Raw genomic sequence first — 20,503 nt, 5'->3', positions numbered from 1 at the left:
ACAGAACTCAAACCCAGTACAATTACGTCAGCACCCGCCTTGGGCCTGCCTGACTTTGCTAAGTCGTTTACTCTTTATGTGACTGAATAGGACAAGCTGGCTATGGGAGTCTTGTCCCAGACTATGAGGACATGGGACAGACTCGTGAAACCACTGGACAATGTTGCCCCTGGGTGGCTGGGATGCTTAAGGGCAGTTGCCTTGCTGGTCCAGGAGGCAACCAAGCTGACTTTGGGCCAAGATTTGATCGTAAAAGTCCCGCATGAGGTCAACACTCCCCTGCAAGGGGACCCCCCACAAATGGCTGTCAACATCCCGGATTACTCAGTACCAGGGACTGTTATGTGAGAACCCACGTGTTACTACTGAGCCTTGTCAGGCCCTGAATCCGGCCACTCTCCTTCCTGTGGGAGAAGGTGGGCCCTCACATGATTGCAAGGAAATGTGCCAGCAGACCTGACTTGAGACCAGCCAGCCCCGGACCCAGATTTGGTCGTGTGCATCAATGGCACCAGCCTGGTGAAACAGGGCGACTGTCGGGATGTGCAGAGTCATGGAAGAAACCAGCGCTGGGGATAGCTCTCTGCCATCACACTGTTCGCTCAGTGGGCAGAACTATATGCTCTAATCCAGGCCCTCCAGCTGTCAAGAGGTAAGAAGACAAACACTTACACAGACTCCAGGTATGCTTTCGCCACACTACATATACACAGGACTCTGTATAGGAGAGAGGCCTTTTGACAGCTAGTGAAAAAGATACTAAAAATAAGAAAGAAATTAAGACCTTATTAGATGCTGCCTGGGAACCAGAAAAGGTTGCAATCATACACTGCTGAGGACATCAAAAAGAGTATAAACCCCGGGCCCAGGGAATTAGACTGGCAGATAAGACCACTAAACAAGCAGCCGAGGGCTTGGGGGAACAAGTGAAGCCCCTATTAAAGCTCTTGTGTTGGCAGAGCTGCCTGAGCTAACGCTGGACTCTACAAAATACACTGAAGCCCAAAACCAACTAGCTAAAGCGGAAGGGGCCATCAAGACTGACAAGAGATGGTGGGAATTACCAGGTGGCAAATTATTGGTACCGGAGGAACTGGCAACCACTCTGGTAAGCCAAACACATCAAGCGACCCATCTAGGCCATGATAAACTCGAAGAGCTAATTCGAAAGTATTTCTTGGTTCCCCGCCTCTCTTCCCTATGCAGGACAGAATCTCAGAACCACACTGCCTGCTCACAGGTCAATGCTGCCTCTCGGCACAGACAGAAACCTCCAGGGATTCAGCTAAAAGGCACGCTGCCCTCTGAAAACCTGGAAGTGGACCTCACTGAAATAAAACCTCACCGACTATCGTTACCTGCTGGTCATGATATGTACATTCTAGGGATGGGTAGAAGCTTTTCCTACCTGGACTGAAAGAGCATCAGAAGTAGCCTGGTGCCTGCTTAGGGAGATAGTTCCCAGATCTGGGTTTCCTACGAGCACTGGATCAGACAATGGCCCAGCTTTTGTAGATGATTTAGTATAACATGTAAGCAAAATGTTAAACATCAAGTGGAAATTACAGACAGCATATAGGCCCCAGAGTTCTGGGATTGTGGAGGAACCAACCGGACACTTAAAGAGACTCTCCAGGCGGATCACAGAGACTGACTGCTCCTGGGTGGATTTGATCCCGATGGCTCTGCTCAGACTCAGGACGACCCCATGGTCCCATGGCTCTTCTCCTCTCGAAATTGTGTGTGGGAGGCCCCTTCCCATAATGAAACAGGTGTCAACAACTTTGCCTCAGGTAAGGGGAGATGAGATTTCACAGCAGATGGAACAGCTGGGTCAGGTAATAAATCAGGGAACTAAGTTTGTATAAGAAAGGGTTCCATTCCCCCTTGGGGAACAGATTCACGAATTTGTGCCCAGGGATCAGGTGTGGGTCAAGGACTGGAAACACGACTCCTTGGCCCCACAGTGGAAGGGTCCATATACTATTCTCTAACCACCCCTAGAGCAGTTAAACCTGAAAGTGTCACTCCCTGGATCTGCCACATGAGGATGAAGAGACATACCACGCAGACCCAGAAAATGCTGAGTGGGCTGCACAGAGGGACCGCACTGACCCTGGAGAGACTAAGGTCATCCTTAAGAAGAAAGAAAAGAAGGTCCCGGACGAGCCCCTTCAGGATGAAGCCGCACAATCAACTCCTGCTGCTTGACGTCATCAACGTGATTTTCGATTTTACTTACGTTTCAACTCAGGAGTTTTCATCCCATGGGCACATTCCTACACTGACTTTCACAACACCTACAACTGCTAGGCATGTAGGGCTATGCCTCTGTCTGTGATGGGTGGACTTCCCTGGTGGATGTCACCACTCCACCAAGGAGATTTTAAACCACTGTGTTCTTTTCTGGGATGAAAAAAAAAGACTTTCCTTTCTCTTGTCAATCATAATTTCTCCCTGCTCTCTTGGTATAAGCCAGACTTACAGTCAATAGACTCCGGTCATGGGGTTACAGTTGATGTAAACACCAGTTTCATAGGAGTAACAAAAAGCTGTACCTCATATTTAAAAGAAAAAAGTTCCCTGACCTGCAAGGGAGAACAGGCCTCTAGGTATGTTGAACAACTCTACCAAGTCTGGAATGAATATTTCTCCATGACCCTAGAAAAGGGTCAATTAATTACTCCTGCCTCTATATGCTGGGAACAAAAAGGTAGCATTTGGTAACCATCCATTAGACCCCAAAGAACTAAAATATATGTGTAATCTATCCCTTGAACAATAAATGAACATTTGAGGTCACATACCACCCCAACCAGTCCATCCACTGGCCAGGCTCTGATTGAAACTATAACCCTGGAATCCGCTGGGTGGCACCCAATGGAACTCAATGGCTTTGTAGGCCTAAACTTTGGCCTTGGTTACCAATCGTCTGGGTAGGCCGTGCACACTCGGATTTACTTTTGCCCATGCCAACATTAAGCCTAACCTACAGCAAAGCCCTGATAAATCTACCTTATTTACATGCTAGGTGGACAAGGTCTGTGTTTCAATGGTATGAGTATATTGCTGCCTTATTCCTACCTTCTGTAGGGACAACAGATATTATGATTAAAGTAGAGACCTTGACTAATTTCACAAAACAGGCCCTCCTAGATGGTGCTAAAGCCATGCAAGCCTTAAATGAAGAACAAATCCAAATGAGAAAAGCGGTAATTCAAAATAGAATGGCTTTGGACATGCTCACAGCTGCTCAAGGAGCAGTGCTATAATTAAGGTTGAATGTTGTGTATATGTTCCTGATTTATCTGGCAATGTATCAGCTGCTTTAGGTGACATGAAAAACCAGGTAAAAGCAATGTCAAATGAAAACATTCCTTTCTGGACTTCGGTCCTATCCTGGGTGAAGGGTGATTGGCGGAAAACTATATTTACCATTGTTACCAGTTGCCTTGATAGTTCTGCTTTGTGTACCCTGCATTTTCCAATGTATTATGAACTCTGTAACCCAAAGGTTGGTGTCATTCTCCCAAATTGGTGGTCAGAGAGCCAGGGTGCAATATATCCCTTAGTGATGCTCATACTATGAGTTAAAGCATCAACAGGGGGTATTGAAGGAAGAGACAGTCAGAACAGGCTCCATCTTGAAAGCAGGACTCCATCTTGGGCCAGACTGTGGACTTTGAGCTATAAGCCCAGGATCTATGGAAACGACATACCAACTGGAATACCAGACACCACCTACCCCCTCCATGGAAGAGCCCCAGGGCTCATATATAGACTCTCCAGTGCCTAAAAGAATATCCTAATTATCTGTGTAGCTGAATAGAATCATAAATTGTATTATGCTTATTGGTTATGGCCATAGGCCTATTGACAATTGTCCACTGTTAATTACCTAGGCTTAAGGCATACGAATCATGGGTTTAAGGCATACGAATCACGGGTTAACTTTGACTGTATCTTTCTTTTCCTTTGTTCAGACTAGTTTCAGAGAATTTGGGGAGGTGGGTTTGAGCATGTACACTTAGGGTAAATAAGTGAAGTGAAGTAATTCAGTCGTGTCCGACTCTTTGCGACCCCATGGACTGGAGCCTACCAGGCTTCTCAGTCCATGGAATTTTCCAGGCAAGAGTACTGTAGAGGGTTGCCATTTCCTTCTCCAATATATAAGGTTTTCACAAAAACTGGTCGGGGGCCTTGGCTTAGAGGAGACTGCCTTGAGCCCACTGGCGTAATAAACTGCACTCCATTATCTGCACTGTCCTTCTGAGTGAGTTTGTTTCCCAGAACATGTGGCTACAACAGACCGAGGGATCGAAGCCACATCTCCTCCACTGGCAGGCGGGTGCTTTACCACTGCACCAGTAAAAACCGTTAAATCCTTACCATTAACTGTTCTTTCGGGCTTCCCAGGTGGCACAGTGGTAAAACACCCATCTGCCAGTGCAGGAAATGTGGGTTCGATCCCTCAGTTGGGAAGATTCCCCTGGAGTAGGAAATGGCAACCCACTCCAGTATACTTGCCTGGGAGATCCCATGGACAGAGGAGCCTGGCGGGCTACAGTCCTTGGGGTAGCATAAAGTTGGACAATAAGTTGAATGCTCTTTAGCAAAAACCAAATGTAGCACCCCCAGTAAAAGGTATGCATTATAATTCTAGGAATGTTTGCATCATTAAATAAGTTAAAACTCATCCTAAACCCCTTTCCATGTTTAGCTCTTAATATAGGTCAGTTTTTTCTTTTCTTTTGCTTTTTTTTTACCCCTTGCTTTAAATCCTTCAAAGAATGCTAGAGAAAATCAGGCAACCAACCAAACAGCTTTTGATTTTCTACCATTTGGAAAATAGCCTTGAATTGCATGATAGATAGTGGTCTAGGAATTTAACAACCATGAATTTAGTTTCAATATGAAATACATTTACAAGGAAGCTGAAAAACAGAAAACAGCAGCAGTGCTTTTTTTCTTTTTTTCCTGAAGAAGAAAATCAGTAGCAAGCATAGGAGACCTAAGTTGGATCTGAATCTACAGAGAGTTCGCTATTTGAACAAATTCCTACATGGCTCAACTTGATCAAATTGAGGCGACTAAAATCACTGGAGCTGACAAGACTTATTACTGTATTTATCTGTGGGACACGGGGTTTTTGGATTATTCAAGAGTCAGGGGAACTAGCACTCTACGAACTGCCTCTGTTAAGCTGGCTTTAATGTGACAGCACTGGGGGACAAGGGGAGAAAGCAATCTTCTAGAGCAAAGAAAGGAGTGAGCAAGAACAAAAGTTCTGGTGACCTGGGAGAATTTGGTACTGTGGGTCTGTCTCCTTTCATCCTCATCACTCTCCTTTAACCGCTGTACAATCGTCTTCCAACTTAAGAAATACTAACAAATTCCCAACAAGATGAAATGGAATGATCTAAATAAACCTCTTATGATGAATACCTTTCAATTAAAAAAAATGCCTGAACTAGGTCATTTAATGATGTAACTTGATAAAACCACAAGATATAATGATTGATCAAACTGAACAAGCAATTAAACAATTAACTTAAAGAGTTTAATTACAAAGTTTTAATTAATACTTTCCCTAATAAAAAAGTGATAGTTTTTGATTTCTTTCTAAATTCAAAGACATAGCGTATCATGTATTGTTTTGAGATTTTACACCAATTCTTACATGTAAAATCTACCAAAGAGAACACAGATAATACATACAAAAATTAAAAGTCCGATAAGTGAAGATAAATAAGTGATTTTGTTACCTTATATTCCAACTCCTAGAAAAACCAGTGTTCTAGATATGATGTTTCTCTTGTGAGCTTTACTCTATAAGTAAGTTTAATTTAAGTTTTGCTGTATTTCTTCCTAATTTACTCAGAAAATTTTAAGAGAAGTAAAATAATAAATAAGTTTCATATATTTCCTGGGGTCACAAAGAGTTGTACTCTACTGAGCACCTAATACTATTCATAGATTTATCTTAGCTGATAATCAAATACATAGAAAATTATTAGTCTCAAGTATTTTATATTAGGAAAAAACCTTTAATAGTCAAATCAACAAGTGGAACTTTTCTTATCACTGGAAGACTGTGAGAGCTAGAAATATAGATGATTTTCATTCTCATTTTTATTTAAATATGACTGAATGCATTTCCTATCTAAAGGATCTATAATCTATTAATATTTGTAGTATGAAAAAAAAAATCAGCTCTAAGTGTTTTAGGAAAAATATTGAGCTAGGAACCACTACTTACCAAACCTATTAAGAGTCTATACTGTCTTTTCAGAAAGAGCACAGTGACTGGGATGCACATAAGTGAAAGTCGCTCAGTCATGTCCGACTCCTTATGGCTTCATGGACTCTAGCCCACCAGATTCCTCTGTCCACGGAATTCTCCAGGCAAGAATACTGGAGTGGGTTGCCATTCCCTTCTCCAGGGGATTTTCCCAACCCAGGGATCAAACCCAGGTCTCCCACACTGAAGGCAGTTTCCTTACCATCTGAACCACCAAGAATACTAGAGTGGGTAGCTTATTCCTTCTCCAGGGGACCTTCCCAACCCAGGAATCGAACTAGGATCTCCTGCATTGCAGGCAGATTCTTTACCAGCTGAGCTACTAGGGAAACCCAGGGATGAACACAGGTCCTCAATAAATACTGGCTAAATGGATATGAATAAGTTAATGGAATAGTTATTCACTGCTTCAGTAACTAGGAATCTTATCTGCTCTGCCGTCATTATTAAATAACAACAAAATTAGAAAATAGGCCACGTGCTTTTTTTTTTTTTTAAATCTAATCTATCTCTTTTTGGCAACATTTGGGATTTTAAAAAGCAAACAAAGGAAGCAGCCCAAAGAAATCAAGCTTTTAAATTCCCAAGATATTTTTATTATTAATATATGAAGGGGAAAGATATCTCCCGGTTCTGAAATACTGGTTGTAGAACAGCTTCTTTTCTAAGACAGTGTAAATTATGAACATGCAAATACAAGGTTATTATCACTCAGATTTGAACAGACTGTTTAAAGGAGATGAGCTCAATTATAAAAAATAAATAGTTCTTGATATAAAGGAAAATCATTGAAGCTAAATATAATCTTAATAAATACCTTCATCAAACTGTCATTTTAATATGGAACTAACATTATACACTATACCACTTTTGACTTAAACATACCAGAACAAAGTAGTATTTTTTCGCTTCAGCTAAAAAAGGCATTTTGGGGGAAATCAAAAAAGATTATTTATTTTATATGACTATGTGCTCTATGAAACACTATTCATTTAGGCTAGGTCTTTAGGACTTACAGGCTATGAAAATATCAATAAAGCAAGGCAGTTAGCTGTTTCCTGGTTTTCATTCTCTATCATACCAATTTCTGTTTTTCTGTATAAACAAATTAAGATGGTCTGAAAGGACTTTTTTTTTTTTTTTAAACTTTTCTGCTTTTAGAATCCCAGAATCTCACCTCCCTCCAGGTATACTAAAACCACATGAATTCTAACTTGGCAAAACACTCCTGCCCTCCGCCCACCCCCTCTCTGGCCTGCACAATGCTAATGCTTCCTTTCACATAGACTTGTGCACACAATGGTTGTAACAGAAATAATAAAATTTAAAAAAGCCACCTGATGCTGTTCTAAGTGCTAAATTCATTACCTAACTTCATCCTCACAGGACCTCAGGAAGGAAGACGTTGTTCTTATTCCCATGATAAAAAGTGATGACTAAAAGGCACAGAGGTTAGGAGAAGGGCTCCCCAGGTGGGCTTGCAAATGCCAAGGTGCTGGGCTCCACCTAGACCGTCTCCAGGGCTTATGCCCTTCACTATTACACAACACAATTTCTCAAATACTCCATAAAACCTATTTATTAGTATGATTGTCTTCACAATTAAAGGAGGCATTAAAGCTCCCCCCTCATTCTTACTGATCCTTGTTCCTTATTATCCTCTCTCTTATTTCTCTACAAACATGAGATTTTATGATGTTTTCAAATGGATTCACTCTGTTATTCTTTAGGGTTTAAAGTCTAATCTTTCTGGCTTAATATGTATCTAACATAATCCTAATTATTACTGAATAGGCTAATACATAAAAGCCATACTTAGTGATGGCTCAGGATTTTTACACAAGGGGTTAATAGGAAGCAACAGCGACTACAAGCAAAGCCTCAACAGCATCTTCATACTGCAGTGCTCTTTGAATCACCAGGCTAAACAAAGAGGCCAAGCGTACCGTTCTCAACTACAGTCTTAGATTCTCGCAGTGCTTCATCAAAATGAATTTGCTCAGGGAAAATCCGACCAAACTGTTCTAGTTCACATTTCAACATCTGTGTTACTAACTAAATAGTCTGAATTTAAGCTTCCAGACACTTAACTAGATTCTCACTTTGGAATGCTTTTTTATATTATGTTTTACCCTATGAATGTGATTTTTTTTCAGAAATCTGACAGGGAATTAAAAATGATGGGTGTTGTTGTTTTCTGTTTACTAAATAATGAGCAACTAATTAAACTATTGCTTCCTGGATAGCTCAGTAGTAAAGAATCTGCCTGCAATGCAGGAGACCTGGGTTCGATCTCTGGGTCAGGAAGATCCCCTGGAGAAGGGAATGGCAACCCACTCCAGTATTCTTGCCTGGGGAATCTCAAGGCCAGAAGGGCCTGGCAGGCTACAGTCCATGGTGTTGCAAAAGAGTTGGACATGACTGAGCGACTAAACAACAACAATAACAATTAATTATAAAGATAACCTAAGAGCCTGTCACTCTACAACCGAACAGATGCACCAAGGTACTTCGCCCTAATAAGAAGTTTTAAGAGTTATCACTAGACATACTTCTGTGTCATTAGGCCATCTGTGGTAGGTGTGCCTTCTGGGTTCACAAAACTACAATTACATAAACAAGATATATCTGTGTGTGTTTCCATATACATATGTAAATCCCTCCTCCCAAGAATCATATAAATACATTTGGGGAAAAAAAATATGCTTTGCTTGAAATTATCTAGACAATACTTGAGCAGAAAGATCAAGGAAAGTCCTCCCAGAGGCAGTGAAGATAGCTGATCGCAATAAGGTGGTGGGCAACTCCCCAGCTCTCTGTCCTTTTCCCCCTTAGCTCACTGCGGTCACTACTCAAAGGACAGAAAAAGCGTATAATCTCCTGTGACACTGCTACTGTTGGTCATCTTTTCGCTGGGTCTGCTAAAATACTGTGATTCTGGTATTAGAGAGAACTATGTAGAAAAAGACCTTCAATCCAAGGCTCCTTATTTCCAGGAAAGCTGAGCCCTGGATTCCACCACATTTGAAACAGGTCGAGTGGTAAGTTCCAGGCTCAGCTGTGTACCCTCGGGAAGATAATAACTACCTTTCATTGAGTGTTTACTACGTGTCAGACATTAAACATAACATCATCTAATTTAGCCTTCATGAAAACAAGAGGAAGGTACCAGATTTCTAGGGTAAAAGAGGAAAGGAAATTTCAACGTTAGTAAATAGAACAATTATATTTGAGCTCAGATATTTTTGTCTTTAAGTCTATGCTTATTTGGCATTATTTTTTAATTGAAGTATAACTGCTTTACAAGCTTAAGCTTCTGCTGTATAATGAAGTGAATCAGTTACATGTATACATGTATCCCCTCCCTCGGAGATCCTCCCTCTCACCGTCCCCGCCCCGTCCCACCCACCGCGTCATCATAGAGCGCCGAGCTGAGCTCGCTGCGTTATACTGCAGGTTCCCATGGGCTATCTAGTTTACACATGGGAATGTATTTATGTCAAACCCAATCTCCCAATTCATACCACCCTCCCCCCACCCCCTGGGTCCACACATCTGTTCTCTACATCTGCATCACTACTGCTGCCCTGGAGCTGGGTTCATCTGTACCACTTTTCTAGATTCCACATGCACGCATGGATATGTGGTATTTGTTTTTCTCTTTCTGACTCACTTCAGTGTGCATGACAGACTCTGGGTCCATCCACATCTCTACAAATGACCCAATTTTGTTCCCTTTTGAGGCTGAGTAATATTTGATATTTTTTAAGAAGAGAATGATAGAACAAAGTAAAAAAAAAAAACTTGAGCTGTTTCTAATTCCAAAAGCAAAACTGACCATATGAGTCATTTCAAACTCTTTTTCTCCATTCTTACAGAGAGGTTAGAATTGATTAGAATGCATGCCAAGTGAGTAAGAAAAAGTGTACAATTTAACATAAAAGGAGCAGATGCTAACTAACTGAAGTTAGTTGGAAACCAGATCATAATTTAGAACACCTTAAAGGTATTTTGAAAAATAACACTGTTAAAAGAGAATGTAACCAATAATACTTTGTATACTATATTACTATCCTTGACTTAAGTGTGGAAGCTTTGAACATGATGTCCAAGGGCACAAATTCAAAGTCAATTTTCATAAATTTTGCTAAATAAAGTCCTTATATTGGTGCAGATTGTTTATACAAGGGGGCTTGCATGTAATTTTCTCACTTTTATCTGGATCAATTTTGGTAATGATGTTGTTTTGCACATATGTTTCATTTTTATATGAAACTTTTAACTAGAGAATAAATAAATGCAAATAACCTAGAGATAAGTAGATAAACACACTGCTATTCTTATGTGTAAATCCAGAAATATAAAAAATCAAGTAATGTCAGAGGATGCAGGAAATCTTTATGAATATTATGAAATTTGGAAACCTGAGTTGCCATTTTTTTAGATCTAACTGTTTAACTGGTCCTTCCATCTATGTTTTTACAGTAATTATACAAAACTCTCTGTATTTTCTCTTATCCAATTTTGTTTTTACTGTGACAAAATTTTATACACTGTCATTAAACAATTATCTTCCCAGAGTAGATTTAAGAAATCTACTCTGGAATAAAATGGGCTTGTTGTCAATTTATCCATCTGTTTGGAGGAACAAAAAAGGCTGTGAACATTTTCAAAAGTCAGGAGACTACTTTTAAGGTCAGAAAAATAAAAAATATTGTCATTTAATGAGAACTTTGTTTCATGTCACAGTATAAATTCCTGCTAGAATCCAGTGCTATATAACTAGCTATATTTTTATTTTCAGCAGATGTTGTCAAAGTTGACAACATTTTTCTGTGAATCATTAGAAAATATTTTCACTGAAAACATAGTCTTGATTTAAAACATAAGTACTCTCATTTGATTTTTGTCCTCAACAGCCTATATTAACCTGTTTTTAACTCCTTAATTTTTCCCACTTTTCCATACCACACACGGGAATCTTGATCTAGTGAACTAGCCAGATAATGAGTAATACTGAATACCAGTTTCACATAGAAATCCTCTAGTTGAAAGAGGGAGAAAATATATCAAAGTACTTGTTTAACAAAAGTAGTTTCCTTTTCTCCTTAATGCTTCATTAGCAATAATTTTATATTTGCTCCAAATTAAGTGGTTTACAATCATAAAAAATAAACTATGACATAAATACACTTGGTCTGACACTAAAAAAAAAAAAAAAAATGAGCATGTATAAATTATGCCCAGAAAATCCACGAGCAAAGCAAGCTGATTCCCTTCAGATACTGACCTGGATTTGGCATGACCTGAGCTGGCACTGCTCTGAACAGCGGAGTGAAAGACTGCAGACCTTGGAAGGCACACACTAGCCAGAAGATGAATAGCCATGTAGTGATGCTGTACCTTATACTTATTTAATTAACTTTCATCCACGTGCTTTATGATTAATCTTTAAACAATTCCAACCCTTCCACATCATGAAGCAGAGATGGCATCAGCTCTAGCAACCCTGTGCAGGTCTCTTGTTTATATACACATTTCACTAGTTAACAGTTAGGGGCAGGATTTTACTAAATACAATTTTAATTTGCAAATTGGCCTCTATTTAAAGAAGTCATTCCCGGACTTTCTTTAGGAAACTGCTTATCCCCCGTCTACCGTATGGACAATTTGCCAAAAAAAAAAAAAAGTCCACAGTTTCATCAAAATTTTGGACTCTGCTATCTTAAACCAAAGTTTTCAAAGTTTTCAAACAAATCTATAACATGCATGCAAGAGGAACAATTCTAGGAGAGAACTTTGAAATAAGAAACACATGTCAGACTTAAGACATTTAACTCTTACTACTGACAATATCGACAGAAAAGCCCACTGGATAAAAGTAACATGAAAATTATGATTTAAAAAAAAATAGCAGCTGGATGAATCTGACTCCCTAAATAAGAAGAAATGGAAACCTGTCCTGACAGTCGTTCAGTTAGTGAGAGTTCAACCAACTGATGCAACTTCGCTTCAGAGATAAAAATTCAACTTAATGAAAGTCTATTGCATAAAATTTTTTCTTGTGAGAAAAAGAGAGATTATTTAAAAAGTTAAAAACAAAAAACAAAAAAAAAAAAAACTCTAAGTCTTTCAGATAAACTAGTTTAAACAACCTCTCACCCTTCCCAAGACACACAGAATCAATTCATATGGTTTGTAAAACCAGTTTGGTTACTCTCTGGAGTCCCATGGTAGAAAACAAGCAAGCATTCCTTTGCTAATCATCTGATTCTTGACTTGAACACAAACCTACATTTTGCATGTCTTATCTTCTTCCAATTGGATTTAGCAGCCCCTCCACTTTAATTAAAAGGACCCTCAATGCATGACCATGGGAGAAAGGATGCACGAAAAGATATAACGTAAGGAATTTAGGAGTATATCATCCATGCAAGTAAAATAAATCAATTCCAAAACTTTTCAGCCCTTGTTTAGAGCACTCCTAAATGAGAAATCAAAGAGAGATTTGACCAAAGCCAACTATTCCTAATATTCCTCAAAGATCACTACTTCCCCCTGCATGAAGAAAAAAATTTCCACAAAGTAAAATTCAATTAATATCAAGAACCTGTTAGATGAAATTGAATAGATTGGAAATGGAATGGAAAGAGTAAAAGAAGCATTGGCCACATAGAAACTTTGAAAATAACTGTGAAACCTTACATTGTTCTTTCCCATTGTCAGGAAAAGGCCTTGAGTTCTGACTTTGAAGCTTATTGACTGTCTAAGTAGCACCTACAGTCAAATGATGTTATTGGGATACCAACCTTGCTTTGTTTCGCTAAGTTATTGATAGTTTGAGCTTTGCTGTCTATACTCTCACATGGATGCCCTTGTCCCAATGTCAAGTGTCCCTGAGAGTCCCAGCTGAGGTTAACTATCAGAGGCTATAGAAGAGAGCGCTTTTCCCCAGCAAAGCTGAGTGACTCCTTCTGGGATTCTGGAAGGCTGGCTTCATTAGCATCATTTTCTAAGCTTTGTACTTCTCATGTTCTTAAAAACATCCATGAGACAACATATGCATTCTTTAAGATACACAGTAGCCGCCTCTGATTACAAGCCATTGGGTACCCAAGGAGGCACCTATTGGGAAAACACACGAGGGAATTTGGGGTTCTTCTCATAGTGACAGGATCACTACTGAGACCTGGAAGAAGGCAGTCCTGACAGTCCAGCAATATTCTGGGCAGTCTTGCTAACAAAGAGTTGACTCTTAAAATCTCCCCTTGGAGAAACACTGGTGGGTCATCCACACAATGGGTCTAGTCATGTACACACACCTCATTTTTCCTCTACATTGCTGTAACCAGCGTTGCTTTTCTTTTTTTAGTAAACAATACATAATGAGAAACAGAGAATAATAACCACACCAAGAGCACCTTTGCGACATTATGATTAAAAGAGAGCAAAAGTCAGCGTCTGAGCTCCAGCAGCTGGTTCTGTCTCCCACTGGATGCCAGGCTTGATGCTCCCGCAGCAGCTGCTGCGTGAAGGCTTGGCTGCTCCCCGGGCCCTCTGCCAAACCACATTAATCATCTTTTTCCCAAGCTTGATAGCTAACATCCCCATTAGTTGGGACTCTGGATCTTCCATCAGAAGAATACTAGAAAATGAAAAAATGGGTAACCTGTAGGAGATAAATAATACAGGATTATATTGAAAGAGGTAACAGAACAGGCTTCACTTGAAAGCAGGACTCCATCGTAGGCTGGACTGTGGATGTTGAGCTATAAGCCCAGGATCTATGGAAATGACATACCAACTGGAAAACTAGACCCCCGCCCCCCTGCCCCCACCAAGGAACAGCCCCAGGGCTCATACCTAGACTCTCAGTCGCCTAAAAGAATACCCTAATTATCTGTGTAACCGAATAAAATCATAAATTCTATTATGCTTATTGGGGTCTAACCAAAGGCCTATTGGTAACTGTCCACTGTTAACTACCTAGCTTAAGGCATACAAATCATGGGTTTAAGGCATATGAATCACGGGATAAAGTTGATTGTATCTTTCTTTTCCTTTGTTCAGACTCGTTTCAGAGAATTTGGGGAGCTGGGTTTAAGCACGTACACTTAGGGTATATAAGTTAGTCACTCAGTCGTGCCCGACTCTTTGCGACCCCATGGACTGCAGCCCACCAGGCTCCTCTGTCCATGAGATTTTCCAGGCAAGGACACTGGAGTATATAACGTTATTAAAAAAATTGTTTGGGGGCCTTGGCTAAGAGGGGACTCTGCCTTGGGCCTGCCGGTGTAATGAACTGCACTCCACTATCTGCACTGTCCTTCTGAGTGAGTTTGTTTCCCAGAACGTGTGGCTACAACTTTGGCGCATTGGACGGGAAAACCCTCACTATGAGGAGACAACTCCCATCTGGGACTACTCTGAGGCCTTGCGGCTAGTATCCTCTAGAGGGGGGAAGGCACCTCGCCCTTCTGGAAGGATTCTGCTTCTCAATGCCCGGACCTTTCACGTTAGCAGGTAGTAGACAGCAGCAGGGGAACTGAGCGCTCAGGTGAGGAGGAACCCACCCGGCAGGGTGGAAGAGGGGGCCTGATCACCCCCCTGGGTGGGACTAGAAGGGGCACGGACCCACAGGAGCCTGGAACAGGCAGGTGGTGGCGATTGCCTGGTACACAGGTGGACGAGCATGTTAGGACCGAGGCAGGAAATTTGTGAAGGTCATTTAGGAGGTGGTGTCCAGGCCGTCTTGGGGAAGATTATTACCAAGCGATCTCCAGGAGATTGTTAGGAGAAGAAAGGTGGTCTTTGAGTGCTTGTATTCCACCCTCCCCAAGGAGGTGTCCCATCTGCTGTGAAATTACTGACCCCCTCGGAATTGTCAGGCTACAAGGAGGGGGATACATGAGTAAGATTGGCTTTTCCAGAGAAAGCCTGGAGTGTGCTATATTTAACCCATCTGTGTTTTCATCTGCACCTGATCAAGCACACCAAGGCAGACCAGACTTTAAAATTTAAGGGAGAAACATTCTTGGACCACGTGGTGTTCTGGTTCGGCTGTGCTGACCGGCAGGTGAAGACATGCTGATCCCCCTTCTCCCTCTGGGATCTGGCAGGTAAGGCTCTTCTCACCCCAGCTAGGAAGGATTCGGAATGACAATTTAAGTGTTTCATTGAGTGGAAATATCAGAAGTACATAGGATACCAAGAACTTCGTAGACAGAACGAAAAGGAAAAGTAGAAGAAGGTCCGAGAAGGTAAGCAAGATGGAGGGAAGTGAATCTAAGGCAACTTTATTGGAGTCCATAATTAAAACTTTAAAGAAGGGATTCGGAGGAGACTATGGGGTTAGGATGACACCTAACCGCCTCCACGTACTCTGTGAGGTCCAATGGCCCCCTTTGCGAGTAGGATGGCCACCAGAAGACACCATGAACTTAAATATAGTGGAAGCAGTCAATACAGTGGTCACAGGAGAGCCAGGACACTGGGATCAATATCCATATATTGACTCATGGCTAGGGTTAGTTCAGGACCCTCCTACTTGGACAAGGTTCTGTATCCAGAAGGGAAAGGGAAAAATATTAATGGCACAAAAATTGACTGGTGATAAAAAAGGAAATTCTACAGGATTTGGACGACGATGACCTGACCCCTCCCCCATACTATATAATGACGCGCCCGCCTCCCCGTGCTCCACCAGAACCGGAGGCCGCCTTAATGCCCGATCCAGGGCCAGGTGCAGCACTGCAGCAGGTGAAGTCCCGCTGCTCTTCCGCCAGCTCTCCTGGAGATCGTAGAGCCGCCGTCTCGGCAGGCTCTGATCCCAGCAATGGAGACCTCTGGTCAACACCCCCAGAATTCCACCTCACTGATTATATCACCTCTCCCGGTGAGTATGGATGGGATGGGGGAAGAAAAGACAGGAATTAGAGGCTGCGCTCTGCCAAGGAACAGGGGAAAGAACCCCACTCCAGATGCCCCTCAGAGAGCTGCAGCAGCCTCCGGGTCAGGATGCATGTGGGCACTAACCATTGGCCCCCCGCGGCCTGTTATTCCAGTCATTTCCCTCTGCGGATGCATTAAACTGGCAGAGACATGCTCCACGGTACTCGGGGAGCCACAGCCATGACTAGGCCAATGGAGAGTATTTGTCGAAACCACCGCCTACATGGGGTGACATATTCCAACTATAGTCTCCCTTTTCAGCCCTGAGGAGACACAGGATCCTCACTGAGGCCAGAAAATGGTTCAGAGAAATGGCACCTGGGGCACTGCAAACCCGCAGCGGTGGGAGAAACAGCCGCCACCAACGAGAGGCCCGATTGGGACTGTGACCCAGGGGAAGGGAGGGACCCCTGGAGAGATATCGGGTGGCCTTTTTACAAGGCCTCAAGGCGGGCCCAAAAACCTATGATATGGCAAAACCCTCCGAAGTGATTCAGAGGGAAAGCGAATCACCCTCTGAGTTCTACAAAAGACTGTGAAGGCCTGTAGCCTTTATACGCCAATAAATCCAGAGGCTGCTGGGTCTCAGATGGTGATAAATGCAGCCTTTGTGTCTCAAGCCTACCCTGAAAATGTCAGATGAGGGGACACTGAGTGACTCGTGAATTTTTATACATTCTTGAATGCCCAGTACCTTCGTTGGGAAGAAACTTGCTGTCTAAATTGGGGGCACAAGTGACCTGTCCCACCCATGAAAGACCCACTCTTTGAGTGGGCTCAACCACCTATTTACTCTTCCTCGCTGTAACCCTTCAAGATGAATGGAGGTTGCACAATCTCCCGGAAGGGAAACCGGATGGGCTAAACAATCCAGAGAGAGAGTTCACTCAACAATTCCCTGAGGTCTGGGCGGAAGACAACCGGCCCCCCAGGCTGGCAAAACAAGCCCCACTGGTAACAGAACTCAAACCCAGTACAATTATGTCAGCACCCGCCTTGGGCCTGCCAGACCTTGCTAAGCCATTTACTCTTTACGTGACTGAAAAGGACAAGGTAGCTATGGGAGTCTTGTCCCAGACTATGAGGACATGGGACAGACTCGTGAAACCACTGGACAATGTTGCCCCTGGGTGGCTGGGATGCTTAAGGGCAGTTGCTGCAGTTGCCTTACTGGTCCAGGAGGCAACCAAGCTGACTTTGCGCCAAGATTTGATTGTAAAAGTCCCACATGAGGACAACACTCCCCTGCAAGGGGACCCCCATAAATGGCTGTCAACATCCCGGATTACTCAGTACCAGGGACTGTTTTGTGAGAACCCACGTGTTACTACTGAGCCTTGTCAGGCCCTGAATCCGGCCACTCTCCTTCCTGTGGGAGAAGGTGGGCCCTCACATGATTGCAAGGAAATGTGCCAGCAGACCTGACTTGAGACCAGCCAGCCCCGGACCCAGATTTGGTCGTGTGCATCAATGGCACCAGCCTGGTGAAACAGGGCAACTGTCGGTATGTGCAGAGTCGTGGAAGAAACCAGCGCTGGGGATAGCTCTCTGCCATCACACTGTTCACTCAGTGGGCAGAACTATATGCTCTAATCCAGGCCCTCCAGCTGTCAAGAGGTAAGAAGACAAACACTTACACAGACTCCAGGTATGCTTTCGCCACACTACATATACACAGGACTCTCTTCTCCTTTAATTGTGTGTGGGAGGTCCCCCTCCCATAATAAAACAGGTGTCAACAACTTTGCCTCAGGTAAGGGGAGATGAGATTTCACAGCAGATGGAACAGCTGGGTCAGGTAATAAATCAGGGAACTAAGTTTGTATAAGAAAGGGTGCCGTTCCCCCTTGGGGAAAAGATTCACGAATTTGTGCCCAGGGGTCAGGTGTGGGTCAAGGACTGGAAACACGACTCCTTGGCCCCACAGTGGAAGGGTCCATATACTGTTGTCTAACCACCCCTAGAGCAGTTAAAGCTGAAGGTGTCACTCCCTGGATCCACCACATGAGGATGAAGAGACATACCACGCAGACCCAGAAAACGCTGAATGGGCTTCGCAAAGGGACCGCACTGACCCTGGAGAGACTAAGGTCACTTTAAGAAGAAGATCCCGGACAAGCCCCTTCATGATGGAGCTGTACATTCAACTCCTGCTGCTTGGCCTCATCAATGTGATTTTGAATTTAACTTCCGTTTCAACTCAAGATATTGTTTTCATCTCATGGGCACATACCTATGCAGACTTCCACAACACCTCCAACTGCTGGGCGTGTCGGGCTATGCCTCTGTCTGTGATGGGTGGACTTCCCTGGTGGATGTCACCGCTCCAACAAGGAGATTTTAAACCACTGTGTTCTTTTCTGGCATGATAAAAAAAAGTTTCCTTTCTCTTGTCGATCATAATCTCTCCTTGCTCTCTTGGTATAAGCCAGACTTACAGTCAATAGACTCGGGTCATGGGGTTACAGTTGATGTAAACACCAGTGTCATAGAAGTAACAAAAGGCTATACCTCATATTTAAAGAACAAAAGGAAAAAAGTTCCCTGACCAGCAAGGGAGAACAGGCCTCTAAGTATGCTGAACAACTCTACGAAGTCTGGGATGAATATTTCTCGATGACCCCAGAAAAGGGTCAATTAATTACACCCGCCACTGTATGCTGGGAACAAAGGGTAGGGTTTGGTGACCTCCATTAGACCCAAAAGAACTAAAATATATGATGTACCTATCCCCCCAAAATATAAACAAACATTCGAGGTCACATACCACGCCAAGCAGTCCATCTATTGGCCAGGCTCTGATTGGAACTATAAACCTGGAATCCGCTGCGTGGTGCCCAACGGAACCCAATGGCTTTGTGGGCCTAACCTTTGACCTTGGTTACCAATTGGCTGGGCAGGCCGCTGCACACTCAGATTCACTTTTTCCCATGCCAGCATAAAGCCTAACCTACAACAAGCCCTGGTAAATCTACCTTATGTACATTCTAGTTGGACAAGGTCTGTATTTCAATGGTATGAGTATATTGCTGCCTTATTCATACTTTCTATAGGGACAACAGATATTATGATTAAAGTAGAGGCCTTGACTAATTTCACAAAACAGGCCCTCCTAGATGGTACTAAAGCCATGCAAGCCTTAAATGAATAATAAATCCAAATGAGAAAAGCAGTAACTCAAAATAGAATGGCTTTGGACATGCTCACAGCTGCTCAAGGAGGGACCTGTGCTATAATTAAGGTTGAATGCTGTGTATATATTCCTGACTGATCCGTCAATGTATCAGTCACTTTAGAGGACATGAAAACCCAGGTAAAAGCAATGTCAAATGAAAACATTCCTTTCTGGACTTCGGTCCTATCCTGGGTGAAGGGTGATTGGAAGAAAACTGTATGCACCATGTTACCAGTTGCCTCATAGTTCTGCTTTGTGGACCCTGCATTTGACAATGTAGTATGAACTTTGTAACCCAAAGGCTGGTGTCATTCTCCCAAACTGGTGGTCAGAGAGCCAGGGTGCAATGTAGGAGTGATGCTCATAGTCTAAGTTAAGAGCATCAAGAGGGGGTACTGAAAGAGGAAAAGAGACAAAACAGGCTCCATCTTGAAACAGAACTCCATCTTGGGCTGGACTGTGGACTTTGAGCTCTATGCCCTGGATCTATGGAAACGACATACCAACTGGAATACCAGACCCCCTGAATGAAAGAGCCCCAGGGCTCGTACCAAGAGTCTCTGTCGCCTAAAAGAATACCCTAAATATCTGTGTAACCGAATAGAATCATAAATTCTATTATGCTTATTGGGGTTTGACTACAGGCCTATTGATAATTGTCCACTGTTAACTACCTAGGCTTAAGGCATACGAATCACAGGTTTATCATGGGTTATCTTAGATTGTATCTTTCTTTTCCTTTGTTCAGACTAGTTTCAGAGAATTTGGGAAGGTGGATTTGAGCACGTACACTTAGGGTATATAAGGTTTTCCCAAAAACTAGTCGGGGGCCTTGGCCAAGAGGAGACTCTGCCTTGGCCCGCCGATGTGATGAACCGCACTCCACTATCTGCATTGTCCTTCTGAGTGAGTTTGTTTACCGGAACGCGTGGCTACAACAAAATCACTTCATGTAACAAGGTTGCTTGTGTTCTTGAAAAGATGGTATTATTTTTGAGAAGTATGGAATTTCTACAAACTAATCACATGACAGAATGCAACAGACAAGCTCTTATTTAAGTCAAGCCTATAGAACA

At 42.6% G+C, this 20,503-nt stretch overlaps 2 pseudogenes; both read left to right on the top strand.

Moving 5' to 3' along the window:
- Positions 1–2,179: 2,179 nt before the first annotated feature.
- Positions 2,180–3,572, top strand: LOC133047065 (endogenous retrovirus group PABLB member 1 Env polyprotein-like; annotated as a pseudogene).
- A 14,809-nt stretch (positions 3,573–18,381) lies between these two features.
- Positions 18,382–19,804, top strand: LOC133047064 (endogenous retrovirus group PABLB member 1 Env polyprotein-like; annotated as a pseudogene).
- The last annotated feature ends 699 nt before the right edge of the window (positions 19,805–20,503 follow it).

This window comes from Dama dama, chromosome 26 (assembly GCF_033118175.1).
Source record: "Dama dama isolate Ldn47 chromosome 26, ASM3311817v1, whole genome shotgun sequence".
In the NCBI taxonomy this organism is placed as follows: Eukaryota; Metazoa; Chordata; class Mammalia; order Artiodactyla; family Cervidae; genus Dama; species Dama dama.
This window is presented reverse-complemented; position numbering and strand designations above follow the sequence as displayed.